This window comes from Ursus americanus, chromosome 2 (genome assembly GCF_024610735.1).
Source record: "Ursus americanus isolate L20-20 chromosome 2, mUrsAme1.1.p, whole genome shotgun sequence".
In the NCBI taxonomy this organism is placed as follows: Eukaryota; Metazoa; Chordata; class Mammalia; order Carnivora; family Ursidae; genus Ursus; species Ursus americanus.
Window position 1 is genome coordinate 62,128,200 of NC_142128.1, and position 24,044 is coordinate 62,152,243.

Consider the following 24,044-nt stretch of genomic DNA (forward strand, 5'->3'; position numbering starts at 1 on the left):
AAAGAGTGGGACAAATCCAGGTAGGAAATATATCTTCTATGTGCCAAGAAGGAAAATTAAGTCCTTTCATGAACATACAGCATTTGTATTCCCCACATTATCCAGTGGTTAAACTTGTTGAGTGGTCAGTTTCTCTAAGAAAGATAGAGGAATAACAACCCTACAAAGCATTTAATATAAATGCCTAGAAACAGGAAGTGTTCACCAAATTCAGGAAATACTATTTTCATTGTATAACTTACCAGACACAGAGAGGCTAAGTAATTGTCCCATCATCACACAGCTGATTAGCAGAAGAGCCAGATTTTAAAGCTATAGATTTTATCTCCAGTGTTCACCTTCTTAAGGGGCGCCTGGGTTGCTCAGTCATTAACCGGCTGCCTCACGTCGGCTCAGGACGTGATCCTGGCGTTCTGGGATCGAGGCCCACATCAGGCTCTTCCAGTGGAAGCCTGCTTCTTCCTTTCCCACTCCCCTTGCTTGTGTTCCCTCTCTCGCTGGCTGTCTCTATCTCTGTCAAATAAATAAAAAAATTTAAAAAAGTGTTCACCTTCTTAAACAATATTCTTAATTGGTCTCCATTGGCCTTTTATTCTGAAACATTAAGATTTTTCTTTTGATGTTAATTGCACTTATGTATTTATAATTATATTTTAACCAAAATCTTCATGTCTTAAAAAATAAAAAGGAAGGATGGCTTCTCATTTCAACCTAGTCTGCCAAGTCTAAATGAAAGGAGTAAATAATTTTTAAATACTAGAGAAATTAAAACAAAAATATAAAGAAAAATTACCTACTTAATAAATTTAAATTTAAAATGTAGCAAGAAATAGCATAACAATTTCATAGATAAATTATACATTTAAAAAAGTCAACACACATAGTGATATCTTTTTAATACCTATATTAACCAATGAGTTTTGACAAATGGATTTTTAAACTTTCATAAATAACAAAAATTTTGCTGGAAGTATCTATAAGAGAAATATGTGGCAAAACAATTGAGTAGTTTAGCATCAATTTATAGCCACTAGGATTTTGAACATTATACAATGAAATATATTACACAAAATGTGGGAAAAGAGAATATTAACACATTGTTAGTGGAAATATAAATTGTTACAGTATTTGGGACCTAGAAAAGTATTCCATACATTTAAAATCACAAGTAAGTGTGACTGATCTTTATTAACTTGTTCGGTTTCCTCCCAAACTATTTGTAAAATGTAGAAGCTTGCATTTTTTGATATTTGAGATTAAGGTAGTACTTGAAGATCTGTTAGTTGGATGCATTTGTGCAAGCTTTGATTTACAACTAAAATATTCAGAGATAAGAGCATTCAAGAAGGCATTCATTTTGCTGTTATTGATTATAAGTAAATCAGCATGGTTCTGATGTCTGAAATTATAGTAGGAGCTTCCTGATTCAGGATACCAGACTGCAGAATTGGGAAGCACAGTTCTGTTTTGTGTTGTGAAATCTTATTTCTGGAGACAGACTAGAGCGATTTCAGCCCTCTCAATGATCCTGGAAGGTTATGAGGATACATTTTATGTGCATGTGCATGTACACACACCCGCCCACACACACACTTCCTTCATTAAATTACCTTATATGAAAACTAGCAAGAGGGATTTGTTATGTGTAATTAAGAAGACTGAACAGTATAGTAATTGAGATAATAAACATTTAAGGAATAGGTATCTATATCTATCCGTATAGGTTTCCTACCTGTTAGTTTTGCAGGCAGTGAGGATCTAGTTTCAGGAACGAGACATAGTAAGCCATAGCATTAAGTGTTCAATCAGTGGGATCCTTATGTAATCAACTGTGGTTACCGTGAATAAAATGCCTATTGAAGCAATAAGAAAAAATAGACTGGCATGAGTTGGGGATCATAAGGAATATAAAGATTGTGGCTATCTGTTTCTGTTTACCATGGAAAAAGAATAGGTTTATGTTTTAGATTTTTCATCTTAAGGCACGGGCAAAAAAAAAAAAAGAAGAAGAAAAAAGAAACAATTTCTATCATTTACTTGAAAAAGCTCTTATATCAAAAACAAAAACCCTAAGGACTGACACAGCTGAAATTAACGAGCCATTGCTAATCTTGTGAGTTGGAGAATTACAACACAGATCTGATGTATAACTTTCACAAGTTTGCATTTGTTTGTTTCAGAATTGGAGATCTGATTGGGAAAGAATAGGAAACCAAGATCTTACTGGTGACATTTGAGAAGAATGAGATGTCTTGTTAGTAGAAAAACATTATTCTTGACACCTGTTAGGGAACCATAGGGCAGACTTTATTCAGGAGGTATACCACAGTGGGGTTTTGCAGTATGGGAGAGAGATTGCGTTCCACTCTAAATACAATAAGGAAAAGTGGGAATTTATAGCCAGAAGGTAGGGTGGGGGTTCATGGATGTTTTTGATTAGAATGCATTATCAGCCTTTGTAATTCCTTAATTACACCAGAGGCTCCTTAGGATTTGGAACAAATCTCAGTTCTCTGTAACTAGAAAATATTCCCCTTTTTAGATTCATTCCTTACCTTGATATTGGACTTCAGCAATGACTTACTCTCTGGTTTACATTAGGTTTTGCATGGTATGCTTCCACAAGCAGGAATTGAATGATTTTAGTATCACAAATGAATGCAGAGGTGGCTAAAGGGAAAGTAGGGTAAGGAGCACTTGTGGCGATGTTTCTCTCACGACATATTGTTGTCCACTTCCCCTGCAAGGACAGGCGCTTTCTTCTAGAAATCAGAGATCCATTCCAATGTAGAGGCAGTAGTTAATGGTATTGTTTGAATTACTGGATGGTCAGGGCCTGAAATTAATATTGGAAGGTTCTTTTTAAAAAGGTGTTTGAGGGAAATATTGTGATGTGGTTTTCAGAATAAATAATTGTGTATGAAGATGCTTTTCTGAATGTTATTTCTCAGGTAAAACTCTTCTACAATGATGGTTCTTAATCTGGGGGAAAGATAATCTACTTATGAAGTCTGTGAACCTCTTCCCCAGGTCAACCTCAATAGTTCCTCAGTGGCTTCAGGATCAAAGTGTCTAGGGTGGCAGTGATAGAAGTTGTGTGGGTTTTTTTAAATTTAATTTCGTGAAGGCTGATCAGGCTACTGTCAATTTTAATATTAATTCAGTCAGCAGTAGAAACCAATGCTTAATCTCCAAAAAAGCACTGTGTATCATCAAGGATACCAGTCAGTCACTGGACCCATTCCAACATGTAAAAGGTAGGAATGTTTTCTTCACAGAGCATAACAACTCAAGATCTGGAAAGGATTTGTTGAGCTAAAGTAGGAGAAATGAAAGGATAGGAGATAATCAAAATCTGACAAAATATTTGTGTGATTTTAGTTTTAAAAAAAATAAAAAATAACTTTAGGAAGCCAAAATGAGTATAATTTATTCTTATAGTCTATCTTGCTATTTTTATTAAATATTTTGCCTATTTTTAAGGAGAGATGAAGAATGGAAAGTAACAGCACTTAATATTACAGATTATAGAAAATGGGTTGAAATTTCTTCAGTACTTTTCAGAGTGTGATAATATTTAACACTTTATTGTTATGAAAAATTAGTCATAAAATAAATCATAACTAAAAAATGTCCAGAGACATATTTCTATTATCTATAGGAAATTCCGTCAATATTTTTGCACATAGAAACATTTTTCCGTCTAAAAGTACTGCATCTACTTGAATAAGACAAACAGATAAACAGGCTATTCCAAAATAGTGCAATGCTTATATAATGGAGAAAAGTTCAGCTAGATCAACAGTTTTGTTTAAGATTTTAAGTAGTTTTAGATTATTTATCACTGCTCCTTTGCTTTTCTTCTCTAAAAGGTGGACTGAACTAGTTGCAGCACATCCATGAAAAAAAGAAAAACCCAATAAATATAAAATAAACATCTCAAATGACAAGACAACTAGAGCATGATTACAGCAGCCAGCTGGAAACTCAAGGGGAGAACACAAGTGTAATCCATTGATAAAACAATCTCTTATCCACAAGGATAATCACTATAGGTGCGGGACCCTGATATGTAAGTGGAAATAAATGCCTTCACTCTGTGGAAGGAAGAAGAATCTCTTCTGATTTAAATACTTCTAATCCTCTGAGGGCAATGGTCCGATAGCTGATTACACAGAAACATAATGAGAAAATTTCAAACAAAAAGCAATTAAACATATATTCTATAAAAATGTTAGGAGTTGATTAGAATTCCCCTGTATTTCATAGATTTTTATCCCACACTTTGGTATCATTGATAGCATGCAGAGGTGGCTTTCTCTTCACATACGGGTGTTTAAATATATATTGGTCCACTTCTATCTGACCATTTTACGTTTATGCTTTAATTGAGTCACCTTTTGTTTCTTCATTATTAAAAACTCAAAAATGAGAAATGATTATAAATGAAATAAATTTCTAGTTACAAAATAGTTATATGTAATTGAATAACCTTTAACAGTAAATGGATCTTACAACATCAATGATTGTGTTCTTAGTTCAAATATTACAGAAAAGTATCTAAAAAAATCAAGCTGCATTTTTTTAAAGATTTTTTATTTTTATTTTTTAGTAATCTCTACACCTAATGTGGGGCTTGAACGCACAACCCCAAGATCAAGAGTTGCCTGCTCTACGCACTGAGCCAGTCAGGCTTCTCTTAAGCTGCTTTTTTGAAATATAAAATGTTTAAGTTTAGGACTTATATTTTAAATGCTACACAAAACTATGTTAGAAAATAGTTAATACACTAAGTCATGTAAAATAATGCTGGTTTGTTATATAAAATCAAAAGTACTACTATTTAGGAAAGGTCAAATTGAAATGGAGATAAAAAATCATCTGTTTTAACTTGGGCTCATTCTTTTTAATGTTATGAATATTTTATACAGAAAAATAACTCCATGGATATAAACAAGTAAAGTCAAACAGCACAATTTTTGGATTTGTTTTAATATTTTCATCGAATCTGAAGTCGTGTTAAGGTGTTGGAAATTGTACTGCAAAAAGTTACTGTTCCTCTGTACCTTTTAAAAGTTTATCTTAGGTAGGATACCACTCTAATATATTTAAAATTTTGACTAATTAGAAACAAATTAAGCAATGATAAAATATAAGATACATCACGTGATTAAAATGTTTTTCTTTGATCTACTTTTATTTTCATATCTTCCTTGATTTAATTACTAATATTTTCTAGAAAGTTGTCCATGTTCTGAAGCATCGTGCTAATTATTATTATATATTATTAATATATTCCCACAATTTACTTCATAAACTTACTTAATTTTCTCATTTTAAATATAATTGAGATATTTCTTACTTTTTAAAAATTATTTTAAATTGTATTATTTCTTCCCCTTTGATTTGTTTCACAGTTCTAACTTGGTAGGGAAGTTCCCGGAAATTTGACATTTCTATTATTAAAACAATTTTGCCTTTATTTTTAAGAATTAATTCTGCCATATTTATATTAAATTTTAATTTTTAACTATGTTTTCCATGTTTATTGAGATATAATTGATATATAATATTAAATTAGTTTAAGGGTACAACGTAATGATTTGATATATGTATATACTGTGAAATGATTACTGTGATAAATTTAGTAAACATCCATCAGCTCACATAGTTACAAAATCTGTTTTGTGATGAAGATTGTTAAGATTTATTCTTGTAGCAAATTTCAAAGTACAACACAGTGTGTTAACTATAGTCACCTTACTGTACATTACATTGCCGGTTTGTACCTTTTGAATGCCTTCACCTATTTCCCCCACATCCCACCCCCTCCTCTGGAAATGACCAGTATGTTCTCTCTATTTCTATGAGTTCAGGATTTTTTTGGATTCCTCATATAAGTGAGATCACACAGTATTTGTCTTTTTTGTTTGTTTGATTGATTGATTTCACTTAACATTATGCTCTCAAGATCCATTCATATTGTCACAAATGTCATGATTTCCTTTTTATGGCTTCATAATATTCCATTGTGAATATTATGAGTTATTCCAATATTATTCCACTATGAATAATTCCATTATTATAAGTGATATACATATAACAATTTTTTCATCCGTTCGTCTGTTGATGGACAATTGGGCCATGTCTTTAGGGATACAGATATCTCTTTGAGATAGTAATCTTACTTCTTTTGGATGTATCTCTTGAGATAGTGATTTTGTTTCATTTGGATATATATCCAGAAGTAGAATCGCAGAATCATATTGTAGTTCTATTTTTAATTTCTGAGGAACATCCATACTGTTTTCCATAGTGGTGTCACCAATTTACATTCCCACTTATACTGCACAAGGGTCCCCCATTATCGATATCCTCAGTAACCCTTGTTATCTTTTGTTTTCGATGATAATCATTCTAACAGTTATGGGGTGGTATCCATTGTGGTTTTTATTTGCATTTCCTTGATGATTAGTGATGTTGAACACTTTCTCATGTAGACACCTATATGATGTCTTTGGCAAAGTGTCTATTCAATTCCTGTGCCCATTGTTAATTGGACTGTTTGGTATTTTTGCTAATGACTCATATGAATTCTATTTTAAATATTGACCCCTTATCAGAAGTGTGATTTGCAAACATATTTTCCCATTCCATAGGTTGCTTTTTCATTTTATTGGCAGTTTCCTTTCCTGTGAAGAAGCTTGTTTGATATAGCCCCATCTTGTTGATTTTTGCTTTTGTTGCCTTTGCTTTTCAAATAGAAAAATGATTGCCAAAACTGAGGTCTTAAATATTACACCCATTTTTTCTTCTAGAAGTGTTATATTTACAGATTTTTTGTTCAAGTCAATAAACTATTTTCCGTATTTTCTGTTGATTTGTTGTGGATGGTATAATATAGGGGTTCAGTTTTGTTCTTTTTGTGTAGCTGTTCCATTTTCCCAACACCATTTATTGAAGAAACTGTCCATTCCCCACTGTATATTTTTAGCTTCTTTGTTGTAAATTAATTGACCATGTATTTACGGGTTTATTTCTGGGCTATCCATTATATTTCATTGATCTGTGTGTCTTTTTTTTTTTTTTAGGTCAATACCAAACTGTTTTGATTATTATAGTTTTATAACAGTTTGAAGTTTGGAAGCATGATGCCTCCGGCTTTGTTCTTTCTCAAAATTGCTTTGGCTATTTGGGCTTTTCTGTGGTTCCATATACATTTTAGGATTGTTTGTTGTGTATCTTTATGAAAAGTGCCATTGGAATTTTGAGAGAGAGTGCATTAAATTTTTACATTGGTCTGTGTAGTATGGACATTTAAAAGTATTAATTATTCTATTCTATGCATAGGAAATATCAATTTATTTAGTCTTCTTCAGTTTCTTTCATGAATATCTTATAGATTTCAGTGTAGACATCTTTCACCTCCTTGGCTATAATTATTCCTAGGTAGTTCTTTCTTTTTTATGTAATTATAAGTGGTATATTTTTCTTACTTTCTCTTTCTGATAGTTCATTGTTAGTATATAGAAATGCAACTGATTTTTTAAATATTGATTTTGTATCCTGCAACTTTGCTGAATTTGTGTATTAGCTCTAATGGTTTTTTGGTGGAGAATTTAGGTTTTCCATTATATAATATCATGTCATCTGCAAATAGTAACAGTTTTACTTCTTCCTTCCCAATTTGGATGACTTTTATTTATTTTTTTCTTGCCTAATTGCTCTGGCTTGAACTTTCAGTACTATATTGAATAAAAATGGAGAAAGTGGGCATCTTTGTCTTGTTCTTAATCTTAGATGATACGCTTTCAACCTTTCACAATTAAGTATGATGGTAGTTGTGGGCTTGTCATATATGGTCTTTATTATGTTGAGATATGTTTCTTCTGTACCCAGTTTGTTGAGGTTTTTGTCATGAATGAATTTTAGTTTATCCGTTGCATGATGCCATTGTATTTCAAGAATATCTGTTTGAAAAAAAAACAAAATTTTTATTGTAAAATTTCAGGTACTTCATAATTATCACATAATATATATGTGTTTATAGCTATACATATATATTAAATGTAATCGTTATACATATACATAGCTATAAATACACATGCATATTTATTTAATTATCTATAGCCAGGATTTATTGTACTCTTAGTAGTTTTTCACCATTCTTTTTATTAACAGAGCTTAGATATGCTTTAGACATGTTGTGAAATTCACTATTCCACTTGATTTCCACATTTACATTTATCTTCTGCTTGAATTTTTTAGTTGGATTCTTCTCTTGTGCACTTTCTTTAAGTGGATAAACAGTTGTCTTATTTTCTGAATTTTTTTATATCTGCAAATGTATCTTTTCTCAATGCTATGCTTGTGATTGATATCTTGGTTAAAAAAAGATTTGGGGGCTGTGATCTCATCTTTCAGAAGCTTCCAGATGCTATTCCCCACTCATCTAACAGATGAGGACACTGGCAATACAACTTTTAGTTATTTGTTAGTCATATGTTCTCTCTCTGGAAATTTTGTAGATTAAGCTTAGGAATTTTATGAGGCTTAAGCCTCTTATTAATATCCTTTCTATCTTTCTTGCCTATAATTAAAGGGTGAAATTCTTTCAGTCTGAAAGTTAAGGCTTCAAAAATTTTTTAACTTAATTTTACTTGATATATTATTCATATGAACAGAAAAGACAAAATAATTTGATGTACAGCCGTAACTGCAAAACACAACTTTGTCAAATCTTATCATTTTGTCAGGTTTACTCCAACTATTATTTTGTTGTCATTTTAAGTGAAAATAACTTACATATAAAGAAGATTCTTATTCATTCCTCCACAATCTATTCATCTTCCTCTTTCTCCAGAAGGCCTATAATGAATTTGGAAATTCTTAAACAATAGAAAGATTGAAAAATGTTTCTCTTGTGATAAAATATTAAATAAATGGTATGTGCTTCTGCAACCTTTTTTTATACTCAGCATAGTTTTTGAATTTTATCAGTCTTGATGCATGTAGTATTTGTTCATAGGTTTTAATTGCTTTATTATATTCTAATATATGAATATATATAAACATATATTTCTATATATTTATATTTATATACATTTTTAAGTTATGTTCTGGATTTTATAAATATATATATATACACAAATATACATATTCTTAAACTATACACATATATTTAGTATTCATTTTTACTTTGATGTACATTTAAGATATTTGAAGTATTGCTATAATAAATAATTTTATACAAAAAATTTAATATTCCTGAGATATATTCACATACTTTTCTAGAATATTTCCTCATTAGTGGAATTGTTAAATCTTGAGTAATATTATGTTGTACAAAGTATAAAATACATTCTCTGGCATGTCTGACTTAGTCTTCCATTAGATATCTTTTTCTATACCAAATGTATAAATATATTTTCCTATATTCTATATAACACTTTAACGTTTTAAGTTTTGCAATCAAATAACACCTTCATGTTTTTCTTTGTTATTACTTAAGGTAATTCTATATGAACATCAGAAAAGGATTAATAAGTAAGAATTAATGGAAAAGTTTGTTACCTAGAATTTATACATGTGTATATTAGCTGGATTACTCAATATCAAAGCATCATTTATTGAATATTTCATTGTTGTCCAGTCCTATCATTAGCAAAGATGATAATGAGGACGTGAGGACAAGGACACAGGTTGCTGGTTAGAGTCATGAACTTCTGTGTCAGGGAGCTATGTAAATGCCAGAGACCCACATACACCTGGGACATTGCCAATAGCACTGACACCAACATTAAATGACCTGCTGAGACTAGGCAATTACAGAGATATTTCTGTGCTAGAAACCAAGACTAAGGAACTACATTTGTGCCTAAGAACAACTTTTATTAGACCGCAATTTACATTAGGATGATGAAGGGGGAGGGCACCAGGGTGGCTCTGTCAGTTGAGTGTTGGACTCTTGGTTTCAGCTCAGTTTATGATCTCAGGTTCATGGACTCCAGCCCCCTATCGGGCTCTATGCTCAGCTTCGGAGTCTGGTTGAAATTCTCTGCCTCGGGGCACCTGGGTGGCTCAGTCAGTTAAGTGTCTGCCTCAGACTCAGGTCATGATCCTGGCACTGTGGGATGGAGCCCCGCATTGGGCTCCTTGTTCAGCAGGGAGCCTACTTCTCCCTCTTCCTCTGACTGCCACTCCCTCTGCTTGTGCTCTCTATCTCTCTCTAATAAATAAAGTCTTAAAAAAAAAAAAAAGAAAGAAATTCTCTGCCTCTGCCCCTCCCCATGCTTGTGCTTTCTCTTTCTCTAAAATAAATAAATAAAATCTTTTTAAAAAATAGGTGATGAAAGAGGGCACCCCACTGAGCTCTCAGGTGATCTTGTTGCTCCTACAAAAAAAAAAAAAACCCACACAAATAAAAAATTATAAAATGAAAATAATATGCTAATTAATAACTAAAATAAATAAGATAAGACTTCTATGGTCATATTTTGGCTAAGTTTCATTGAAGCTAATACAAAATTTTGTTTCTGTGTATGTATAAGATTTTCAATATATCTATCAGATAAACTCTATTAATTGGACTCTTTCTAAAGTTTTGCTGATGATTATCTGCCCATTAGTAAAATAGTAAACTATGGAATAGTTTTTTTATAGTGACTGTGGATATATAACAATTTTTTTGTCTTCTTTTCCTCTATGTATCTGAGAGTACATGATTACATCCATCTACCAAAAAAGTTAATTTCTTATATCCTCCTGTTCTTTTTTTTCATTTTATGATTAATGTAGTATCCCTTTTTATCATCAATAATTATTTTTGCCTTAAGTCCTCTTTGTCTGATATGAATATTGTGCCTACTTCCTTTATGTGTTTGTATTCCTTGTATATCTTAGCATTTATTTTTTAAAAATTTTAATTTTCTTGTTAAGAGCTGACAAATGGAGTTCACTTTTAGCCAGGATGTAGAAACAGACCAGAGTTGTCACCCTTAGCTTGACGCAATTAAAAGACCAGACAAGACATAGCAATGGTTTTGAGACATTGGACATAAGACAACATAGGACACTGATCATAGCAAGTGGGGAAACAAACAAGTTGAAACCTCTGTTTGCCCCCAGCATACTGTCTGGAGAGAGTTTTTAAGCCCCAGCAGAGGAAGAGGGAAGTCTGGTGGAGCATGGCACCCCCCTGAGTTGAGAAGACTTTGGGAGAAAGGGAAGAGCAAGGCAGCTAGAGTTTGCAGGGCAGACAAGCACCAGAGGGAACTACATTGAGTGAGAGCTTTGAAAATCTTCAAAGGGTCACCCTGAAGTCACCAGCCTCTGTCTTCAGAGGTAGTCCTATTGTGTAGGGTTAAATAACAAAGGCTTTACCCCTTTATATACAGGACTAAGAGGAAATCCTACATCTTACCGATTTGCAATGGAAACACTGATAGAGTGGTTTAATAGGACTTACAGTTGCTCTTTTTAAGAGGCAAGATTACCTGTAAAATCTGTGTCAGGACTAAATATGTAAAAAGGGTTTAATTGATCCATACCATAATGTAAAATATTGTAGAAGGGTAAGTTACGTAAATAATTACAGAAATAGTTTATGTAGAGCTATGTTAAAATGAAATCAATGTGGTTGTTTTCAGCAGGAAGCCCACTAATCATTATTGTGTGAAGCACAACTCTTCTAAGTAGGAAATATTCATTAGAAGATACATTTTAACCCAATTAGCTGAATGGTTTTTTTTTTATGGCCCAATCAATAAATTCAAATCTCCCATTCAAATCAATTAAAATATAATTTGTGTGCTGGTGCATAAATGCATTTCTGATGCATTTGCTTATTTAAAGGAGCATGCAATTCCATAAAGATCAAGGGATAGATAAAACATCATTGTTTTCATGGAAAGAACTGACATATATGCCATTTAATAGAACCTAAAAAATAAATAAAAGATTCTAAACCTGACAGAAGTATAAAGCTCTCTTATCTGTTCTGAAACTCCACAGTAGTTGGTCCCCACCCTCTCTCTCCACATTTGGATGTAATGCTAGGAGAGCATTTTGGAAGAATATTTAACTAAGTGGAATCTCATCAGGAAGCACTTCAAAGGAGTGCTATTTAATGTTCAAATATAAATGTACTTTGATGACCTTCCTTTTATCAAGCCTACTATTAAAATGCTTTCCTAATACGTCCTTCCCCAAAAGCCCGGGCTGGTTAATCATATGATCTCTTTGAATAACCTTTGATCCTACTAGGTGATTAAAACCAAATTTGAAAGAATATAAGGCATTGAAGTAGATTTAACCTTGGTAAAATTATAAACATTGTCTTCAAATATCACCTCATCTGAATGTCATTTTTCTGTTTCAATTTATTGATTTTCCTCTTATTACATATGCTATCCCTCACTTCTTCATGTTTTTTACAACTTTACTGTAGCTGGCTACAAAGGTTGCCTACTCCCCAAAATGTAACATTTGTGAGACCACATAATTGTAGAGAAACTCATACTCAAATTCTTATTTCACTATTATATTAGTTGGGTTACCTTGAGCCATATATCCTTTCTGAACTTCAATTCACTTACATACAAAGTTGGAAAAAAATCTGTGATTCCGTATAGCTTTAGATGGAATCAACTGATAATGCAGATTGATTTTTTTTCTTAATGTAAAATATACTCTACACTAGTATATTATTACATTTAAGGTCATTCATGGCATTTTTTTTTCAATAAAGTCACTTTATTCCTTTAAAGAACTATGTTTTGCTTTGTTTGTTTTATATCCCATGAATAGCCCAATTTGAAAAACACATAGGCCGACATGACTTAAAAATCTTCCAGTTTATGTTAAATTAACGTACTGCACGCAAGAAGGACCAGTTAGGTAACATGTTTTGAGTAGAGAATAAACAAACAGAGTTAGATGGATAACTAAAGAAGTGTTACTTCAAGTATTGTGAACACCCTCTCTGTGGAATCTTCTAAAGAGAAAAAATTTTCAAAATATCTTTCCTTTTATATTCCAGTGGATGTATTCTATTCCTAATGGAAAATGAAGTACAGCCTCATTGATTTTCATGTTTGCAGGCTGAAGTGTACTTCCTAGTAAACCAAATACATAATTAACCCAAAATTTGGTATCCAGAGAAGAATGTTAATTCATCCACAATTTCCTGGCAATGTCTATGAAGTAGTATTAAGCAGTATACATGCCAAACGATGAATGGCTAAGCTGCAAATCTTCTACTATGCAACGCACAAGTTTCAATTGTGGGCATTCTTTTTGCAAAGAGTGCTTCCTCATTGGTTATTCATGGTGTTATAGTTATGATATTTTATGGTTTTCAAATGTGGATATTTTTGCTCTATATTTATTCGTTGCTCCTAGTTTTGTTTTACTATAGTTAGTATACTTTGCTGTAGCTTTTTGGTTAACCCTACGTATCATAGTGATATTTATAGCAATATTCTTTGACTTATAATTTCCTAATAACAAGCCCAAAAACATGCTTTTAATATGAACAAATAAGTAAGATGCATGCAGAAATCTTAAACATTTGAGACTTTTTTTTTTTCCAGTGGAGGGTATGAATCCATATTATAGTTGAGCTGAAGGAGATATTCAAACTGAGCAGAGTAAAACTGAACATTTCAGAAAAATTTGGTCCCAAAATTTACAACACCCAAAGGAAGAAGTATTAAGATTCTTGGGTGGCATGGAATTTAACAAACAAAACAATTGAGCAAGGGGAAAAGAGAGAGAGAGAAATAAGCCAAGTAACAGACTCTTAACTATTGAAAACAAACTGGTGGTTACCAGAGGGGAGGTGGGTTTAGGGGATGGATGAAATAGATGATGGGGATTAAGGAGGGCACTTGTGATGAAAACCGGGTGATGTATGGAAGTGTTGAATCTCTATATGGTACACCTGAAACCAATATAGCGCTATATATTAACTATACTGGAATTAAAATTTTTAAAAAACATTATTGGGTGGCAGGAAATGGAAATGACTGGATAATTTAAAGGTAAAAGAAATTCACTAAAAGATATGGAGTAGTTTGTAGAATGGAAACAAATCTCAAATGGCCTAGATAGAGTAATTTCAGAACCCCGGGCATCAGGCACTACTGGCAAACTCATAGGCATAACCTAAGGAAAGACTTAGCTATTAACAGTTTGTTTTGTTCTGTCTAATAATTTCAAGTCTAGTTAGCTAGAATTCACCTCCAATAACTATGAAAAGTATTATTTGGTAGAAAACTTATATTACCCATCAGTGAATCACAAATCTACATTGTATGCCTACCACTGTTATTAGCCTTTTTGATTTTTCTAATATAGTACATTTTATGGTTTTTGGATAGAAATCTATTTCATTATTTAAAATAAAAAGTTTAAATATAGTCAAGTGTTATGGCTAAACTTGAAAGCTTCTAAAATTAGATAAAAATGCAATGCCTTTTGAAAGCATAACTTAAAGTCTTAATGGTCCTTCATTTTCAGATGTCCTCTCTAATTTTTTAAAAATTCTCTTCTGGAAATAGTACATTTTATGGTGTACTTGGGAATGAAGGAGAGGGACTGATATATATCATATCTCTAGATTGTGAGTCATTTTTAGAAAGTAAAATAAATAATAGTTTATTTTCTACATTTTAGAAGAGGATGTTAGAAAAAAAACTTGGCAATGGCTGGTTTGGGGGGATGTTATTTTCTTTTAGAGAACACTATAAAGGCCCCAGGCAAGTTCTTTAATTAACACCGATTCCATCTATCATTTGAGTTCCCCCAAACTCAATTATCCACTTGAATAGTTCCAAACTTCCAGAATAAACCTTTGAACAACATAGTGGAATTATCAAAAGTGAGAAAAGCAGATTCATGGCTTACCCCCTTCAACATGGTTATTTATTTTATCATAGCCTATGTGCAAACAATAAACTCATTTTTCTTTAATAAGGTGGATGACATTATAGTTATAATCCTGAAATGTATTTCACTATAGAGACTGTTAACTCACATTTATGTGTATGTTTTTAATCTTTGAATAAACCTTATTTTGAATAAATCTCATTTAAGAACTAATGATTAGACAAGAATGAACTTAATCACCTCACAATAAATAATTTTCACTACTGATTTCATTAGAAATTTTGCCATAATATAATATAAAGAGTATAAATATCAACAATTCACAAATGTACCCATAACCTTATAATTCATGGTGGTTAAGAGAAAAGCTTTGGTGTCAGAACTTTGTTTTGATCTTGTTTCTGATACCTCTAAAACGTGTGCCTCACTTAAACAGTTGCTTGTTTGTTTGTTTGTTTGTTTGTTTTAGAGAGAGTTCATACCTGCGCTGGTGGGAGGAGGGGCAGAGGGAGAGAGAGAATCCCAAGCAGGCCCCACATCCTGGGCAGAGCCAGATGCAGGGCTCCATCTCACAACCCTGAGATCATGACCTGAGCCGAAATCAAGACTTGGGATCTTAACCGACTGAGTCACCCAGGTGCCCCATTTTGTTTCTTTACTTAAGGAAAAAAAATGCTGAAAGAGTTAAATGGACTTAGTTCTATAAAAGGGCTTAGCATAGAACCTTGTACATAGAAAACATTTAAGAATTTGGGGGTATATTGATGGAACCTAACTAATTAAAATTCATTTCTAACTAAACATGAAAAAATGTTGAAGACATTTTTTTTCTCATTTTATCAACACACAAGTATTTTTCTAAAGTTCTAGTACATTGGACACACATTTTTGTTTCTATTAGAGTATCACACCAGTACAGTACATATAATTGTTTCGTTTTATGTATACTTAAATGTTTTAAAGATAAAATATAATGTGAATCTTTTGTGAATGCCAAAACTTCTACTTCTGTAGTAGAGATGGGAAGTGATGATCCCCTAAGTTCTATCAGTTTGGGTTTTCACATTACAGATTATTTTATATGAAATATAATCATGTTAATTTATTTTTTCACTAAAGTAAGTCTATATTTTACAATAAAAAACCAAACTAGTATGTGTAGAACAACACAAATCTGTTCCTAGTCAATAAGGTACTCAAATATGAAAGATCATTTATTATTATTCAGCATCCCATGAGACTTTGAAGACAAGCATCTTTTCTTACCTACTCCAAGAAGCTAAGGAGAACAGAAAGAATATTTTTATTTGGCTTATTTTGGTTGTTAGTCCTTCCTTCCATTCTTTCATCCTTTTATCTTCCCTTCCTCCATCCCTTCATCCCTCCATCCTATCCTGCCTTCCTGTCTGCCTTCTTCTCTTAATGTAATGGGTTAATTTCTGAGGAGTCATTCAGCCTGTATGATTTCCTCTTATCCATAAGTCAGGTTATTGAAAAAACTAATCCAACATCAGTTGTACAAAAGGAAATATGCAGTCCCAATCAGCAGACACTATATTAAAAACAGGAGCCACACAGGATTTTAAAATTGTGTACATTTGTCCTCTGAGTGTTGAACAATTACAGACAGAGTAACAATTTTCTGTAATTAGTGGGTCATTTCTGACCGATCAATAATTGGACAAATGATAAAATATTAAATGGCATCTGATGTCAACCAGCATAGTATACAGGAAAGAATAGGTAAATAGTAGAGAAACAGGTCGTCAAAGAAAAGGATAGAAAGAACAGATCCCAATGTAACAACCTACCAAATGTTTCCATCAAATATTGAACGAGAAGGGGGCTAGCCTGGGGTGCAAAATGTACACCATTTGTATTGTGTCATTATTAAGAATGACAATATTGGGTGGCTCAGTTGGTTAGGCGCCTAACTTCGGCTCAGGTCCTGATCTCAGGGTCCTGGGATCGACCCCTGTGTGGGGCTCCGTGCTCATCAGGGAGTCTGCTTGTCCCTCTGTCTCTGCCCCCCCATCTTACTTTCAAATAAATAAAGTCTTAAAAGAAAATAAAAGAAATAACTATTATTTTTCACGTCAACATTCATTCACTATATTTTTGAAGAACATGTATCAATTTTTCTCTGAAGAACTGCCCCCTCTGTCACTTTTTATCCATATTCTTCAGATGAGTGACTTCATCCCTGATTTTAGGATTAATCTCTCATCTCCCACTGGCGGAAGCAGAACATCACATTGCTATAGCTATGAGAACAGTTCAGAAATGGTCTTTATCTTACCAAGGCAAGGGAGTTTTTTATGTGATTGTTTAGAAAGAGGTGCATAAACCCATTCTCTACTGTCTGCCGGGTACCATCAGAGTAAGGTCGATACAAGATGAGTTGCTGAGACTCTGAGAATGAAGGCAGCCAAAAGCAGATCATAGAGATGGAAAGAAAGACAATCCATATAATATTGTTTGAGCTTGGAATCAAGTCATACCTTAATACAAGTGCTCCCCTGATTTTTTTAACTTAATTAAGTGAATGTATTGTCTTACATGCTTCAAAGAGTTTATATCTGTCCATGTGGAAAGAGTCCTAAAATATACATATATGTACAATTGTAAACACACGCTCATGTGAATGAACACATGCATGTACATGAGAAATCACGGGATATTTTCCAAATGAAACACATTTTTTTCCAAATAATATTAAACTTTAAGTTATTTAATAATCTAATGTAAACTATCAAATAAATTGTAAGAGCCATGGATTTTAAAAAGAAAAGATTTTTCTCATCTTCAACATGTGTGTCTTAAAGATCTCATGGAATTATAAATATCTGGAATATGAAAAAGAAATGCTTAGAAATTTTAAAATAATTCCAACTGTTGCATACTTCTTTTTTGCTAGTGATGAATAATGATGTGTCTTATTCATTACAGTACCTGTGCAAGAATACCACTCATTTAGACTTATGTTTTCACCTTTGTTCTTTACAAATAACCCTAATTATTTGAGATAATCAGTTTCTCTTTTTTTTTTATTTGCTTGTTGAATGTTCAGTCATAGTATTGGTTTATGAGAAGTATAACACATTAACTAAGTGAATATTAAATTTTGCCATATAAATTTAACAGCAGGTATAAAAAATTCTCTATTTCAAAATATAACATGAATGCACATAGGAAACTGGCACCACGAATCCTGCTCAGATCATTTTTCCTAAAAGTAGAACTTGACACAGAACGATTTTAAAACATATCTCATGCCTGCATTATATTTTAGGAAAGAAAATATGAATCATCTTGTCCTCTATTGATTCCTCTTTCATGATGATCTTCCAGTTCCTCCACAGGACTCTGTATGAAGCTCCTGCTGTATATTTCCATGTAAAAAGTAGGACAGGTATGCTGTTTAATTCCATTTCCAAATTTAATTTGTGTCGTTAAAAGAGATGTTTTAAAATAGTTTTCTTCACTAAAAATTCTGTTAAAAGTTACTTCTAGCATATTTAATGGGGAAAAACAGTTTCAAAAAAAAGTCTTGTATTTTATTCCACAATAAGATATTATTGTCATAAAGTCTTGAAAATATATAAGATATTCAGAAAATTATGTCCATATGGCAAGATGGCTGGTGACTCATGGCCCATAGTATTGTTCCTTTTGCATGACTAAGCAGTTAGCTAAATGTGCAAATATCATTAGCCACACGTCTCATCTATGAAAGGGTGTCTTTAAAATGAATCCGGTTCATGGAGAATATGAGGTTCATTAACTCTTTGGGGCCATTAGGGTGTCATTTAAAAGGCATTTATTCTCTGTAACATAATTTTCCAAATCAGACTCTAGTGGCTTGTCTTGGGTATTCATTTACTTGAAGATACCTAGAGAGAGGGGGTGAGAAAAGAAAAAGAAGGATGGAAGGAAAGAAAGATTTTTGTTTTCATATTATTTCATGTTCTCAGTTTGCTGTTTTCATTTTTCTCTAACAAATATATATTTTAATTTTAGAAATATCTAACATTATTTATAAATATACTAATAAATAAGTGTAAAATGTTTTTAGATTACTTTTTGAGTCACCATAATTAAGGAAAAACAGATAGTATGTCTTTTAAATATATATTTCAGATATCTATACAAGATTATTTTCTATCTATCAATCTATCTACCCACTTACCTACCTACCTATGTACCTATTTGAGAAACAAATAACTTCAGTAAGATCTTTGAATTTTTAAAAATTAGCTAAAACTCAACTATTGAGCATATGCTATGTTATGGGGAAAATATGTACCCTAAATATATAGAAAAACTTTATTGCAGTTATAGTTTTTGTTAGAGACTTCTGAATTCTTACCTATTTAAAAGTACAGTAAGATAATTCAAAAGCTATTATGTTAACTGGTAAATTATATCAATAGAATCCAGCCATTTTAAAAATTGGGAAAGTGAAAATTATACTCTGAAACAATATTTTTGTATATTTTCCATATAGGCAAATAGGAATTTCATTACTTTTATTTACTTAAAAATATGTAAAAGGAAATCTCAATGCTTTTGTGTCATATATATTTATTTTTTAATTTTCTATTCTTTTATTTTTATAACAATAAACTTCATATTCCAGCCAAAGCTATTACAACTTTTTCCTATTGAAAAACATATATGGGATAGAGGGCAAAGTCCTTAACAAGTGCTCTCTAAAGATTGTATGGTTAAATGTCTGGACAGTAGAAATGAGACAGATCATTTTTAATTCACATTACTTACTATTTTTAAATTACGTGCTTTTAAATGATTTACTGCTAAAATTTCCATACATAGTTTCAAATTCCATAAAATTGTTTGCATCTATATAAAATAGGTCTACCATGTAATAGCACATTTTGGAAGGACTATCATCATCTTGATATAGACACACATGGAAGAAATGATAGTGAATGTTTAGCTATTTGAGCAATGTTCCCAAAGTTGTTTTGTTTTGTTTTGCTTTTGCTTCCTTTAAAAAAATTAAGATATAATTGACATATAATCATGTAAGTTAAGGTGTACAACATGTTGATTTGATACATTTATAGATTGCAATAGGGTTCCCACCGTAGCATTAGCTAACACCTCTATCACCTCACATAATTACCATTTCTTTTTTGTGGTGAGAACATTTAAGATCTAATCTTTTAGTAACTTTGAAATATATAATTAATAAAGTATTGCTGACTATAATCACTATGCCATGCCTTAGATCTCCAGAACTTATTTATCTTCTAATTGTAAGTTTGTGCCCTTGGAATATCTTCTCAATTCCCTACCCCCTCAGCCTCTGTTTCTACTCCGTTTCCACAAATTTGGCTTTTTAAGATTCCGTATGTAAGTGATATCATACAGTATTTGTCTTCTTCTAGTTATATCTCACTTAGCGTCATGCCCTCAAGGTCCATCAATCTTGTCACAAGTGACAGGATTTCCTTCTTCCTCATGGCTGAATAATACTCCATTGTAAACATGTACAATATTTGTCTTCATCTATTCATCCACTGATGGACACTCAAATTGTTTCTACATCTTGAAGAGTTCAGATATCTCTTCAATATCCTGTTTTAATTTCTTTTAAATATATACCCAGAAGTAAGATTACTGTATCATATTTTTATTTTTTTAAAGTAAACTCCATACTGTTTTCCACTGTGACTGTACCAATTTACATTCTCACCAATAGTGAATAAGTGTTCCCTTTCTCTACATTCTCACCAATACTTGTTATCTCCTGTCTTCCTAATGACAGCTCTTCTGACGTGTGTGAGGTGATATCTCATTATGGTTTTGATGTGCATTTTCAGTATGATTAGTGATGTTGAGCATCTTTCTTATCAACCTGTTCGCCATTTACATGTCTTCTTTGGAAAACTATTCAGTTCCTCTGACCATTTTATACGCAGACTGTTTTTTATATAATTGATTTTATGAGTTATTTATATTTTGGATATTAACCCTTTATCAGGTATATCGTTTGCAAATATTTTCTACTGTTCCATAGGTTGCCTTCACTTTTTTTTGTTGTTTCTTTTATTGTGCAGAACATTTTAAGAATAATATACTCCCACCTTGTTGATTCTTGCTCTTGTTGCTTGTGCTTTTGTTGTCATACTAAAAGTCATTGCTAAGACCAACGTTGAAGAGATTTTTTTCTTATGTTCTCCTCTAGGAATTTTATGATTTCAGAATTGTGTTTGAGTCTTTACCATTTTAAGTTAATTTTTGTGAATGGTGTAAAGATGAATGAGTTTAATTTAATTTTTCTGCATGTGGTTATCTGTTTTTCTCAACACTGTGTATTGAAGATAGTATCTTTTTTTCATTAAGCATTTTTGGATCTGTGTCAAATATTAATTGACCATATATGTCTGGGTTTATTTTTGTGCTCTCTGTTTTGTTCTATTGGTCTGTGTCTGACTTTATGTCAGTATCATTTTTTTAAATTCCACAGGCCCAGTGGTGTGACCCACCTGGGGCACACTGGGGATAATCCCTCCCTACCACACATATACATGAATACCATGTTGTTTCGATTACTGCAGCTTTTTACTATAGTTTGAAGTCAGGGAGCATGATATCTTTAGCTTTGTTCTTTCTCAGATTGCTTTAGTTCTTTGGGTCTTTTGTGGTTCCATTCAAATTATAGAATTGTTTTTTTAATTTATGTGAAAAATGTCATTGGAATTTTGATAGGGATTACATACATTGAAGCTATTACTTTGGTACTCCCAGACATTGTCTGAGAGAGGTTGGAGCTGGTTTACAAGCAATTTCCAGGTCCACAGCCCATAACAGGATCTGTCTGCCTATTTCCCAATGTAGATATGGGCAAGACTCCTTCCAAATCCCTTGATGTATGATGTTGGATCTTACAGTTTCCACAGACACACTTTTATTTGTGGATAGATTATGAATTTTGGATATGGAGGGTGGGTAGAATAAAACATGTCTTATGTTACCATGATACCAACATTACTCTCCCTTGTTATATATATTTAAATATTTTTTTAATTGAACTCATGAGTTTTAATTTTGTGATTTTCAACCATCATTTTTTTAACTAAAAAATCTAATCTTTGGGGCACCCGGGTGGCTCTGTCAGTTAAACATCCGACCCTCGATTTCAGCTCTGGTCATGATCTCAAGGTTGTGAGGTTGAGCCCTGTGCTGGGCTCCACACTGGGAATGGAGCCTGCTTTAGATTAATTCTGCCCCTCTCCTCTGCCACCCCCTTTCTTGCTTGTGCATGCACAAGTGCGCACACACACACACAGACGCACAACTTTCTCTCTAAAAAAAAATCTAACATTTATGTAATACTCATTGGCATATTTTCTGTGGTTAATGTTTTCTTTGTTATTTAATTTTTTGATGTTTTTACCACAAATCTGTTCTCCCACTGTATCGCAGCATTCCTTTTACCAGTGGTAACCCATTTATCAGTTTTGATATGTTTATCTTTCCATATTTTTTCAACATTTAATTTTTACTTAAGACATTATTGCCTGTGTTTTTGTTGAATATTATTATTTGACAAAAAGACCAAAATTTTCTGAAAATATTTTTACTCAATTATATTAATATTCTGTTTATATAAACATTGTATTTCAACTAAGCCAAGGCTCCAACTTCTTAGTGTCAGCAGAGAGTCAAATTGAACAAAATATATAATAAACCAAAACACAGAAAGCCAAATCACAAGTCTGATATCCATTAAGAATAGTAAAAATTGAGTATAGCCTTTCCTACATCTCTTGAATAGAGTTATTTTATGACTAATTCTTGAATAGAGTTGCATTGCTTGATTCATAAGAAAAGATCTTATCATGACTCTTAACCACCTCTTCAAAAGTTCATTCAGTATGAGTATTTAGTCCATAGACTCCTTTTCTTTATTCCTTTTGTACCTATTTTACTTTTTAAAGATATTGATTTCCATTCCTTTTCCATGCATTTCAAATATATATCCTTGCTTCACCTCTTTCAGTTTTTTCTTTACACATTTTAATCAGCATAAGAAAATCCCAGAAACCAATAGGAAAAGAAAAACAAATCTCTTTATTTTGGGATTTTAAACAAGGTATAAATATTTATAATTTGATACTTTTGCTCCAAAATATATGGGTGATATATGATGATTGCCTTTGTTTATATGTCTCTATTTTCCAACCTATTTAACTATCAAAATACAGTTTCTTAGAGGAGAAATTACTGCTAATAAAAATAATATTAATATACTAATAGCAACAATAATAATATATGTTATATATCTGGCCCTATAGTTACATTATCATAAGGGCCTCATGACTTCATTGAGGTGGAAACTGAACCTTAGGTAAATTATACATCTTGACCGAGGTCACACTTCCAAGGAAGAGTTGTAGTTGCAGTGTGAACACAAGCAGTTTTATCTCCAACTCACTATTTTTACTTCTATACCCTTCTGGTATCTATGTTGTTTTTCCAAATTTTCTACAAAGAATATTACTTTAATGATCATTATGTATGTCTATTTTAATTTGCACAGAGAATTCCTTATTAAAAGATGTTTATTGTAAGAACTCATGGGAAAGTAAGAGAAACAAAAATGAGTTTCAACAGCTATACAATCATACATTATTGAACATATATAGTGTCATTATAAACCCTATTGACCAAAAATTAATTATAAGCCCTAAGTGTTGCAACAGCTCCATATGCTAACAGTCATGCAGGCTGAACTTTTTCTGTCTCTTCTGCATCAGATTTTCCTCAACTAAACCTTGACTTGCAATAAATCTTCCAAGTGATGATGTGACTGTTAATCCACCACTGACCAGATCACTCACTATCATATAGAGGCTGCTTTGTCTGGTGTCATTTACTGATGCAAACCAGCTAATAACAATAGAGGGATTGCATAATACAGCAAACAAGATGCAAGTGAATACTCTCGGCCAATTTTTCTCAGAAGGAAAAAAGAAGAAACTGTGCACATGGCATCAGTAAAGGTACATAGAGGTTTGTACATAAAATCAGATAATTAAAGGATCAAATAGTAAAAAGAATTAGTTAAAACCATATCAAAAGTCCTAACAAGAAGAACACATGTAGTTTTGAGTCCAATGAGA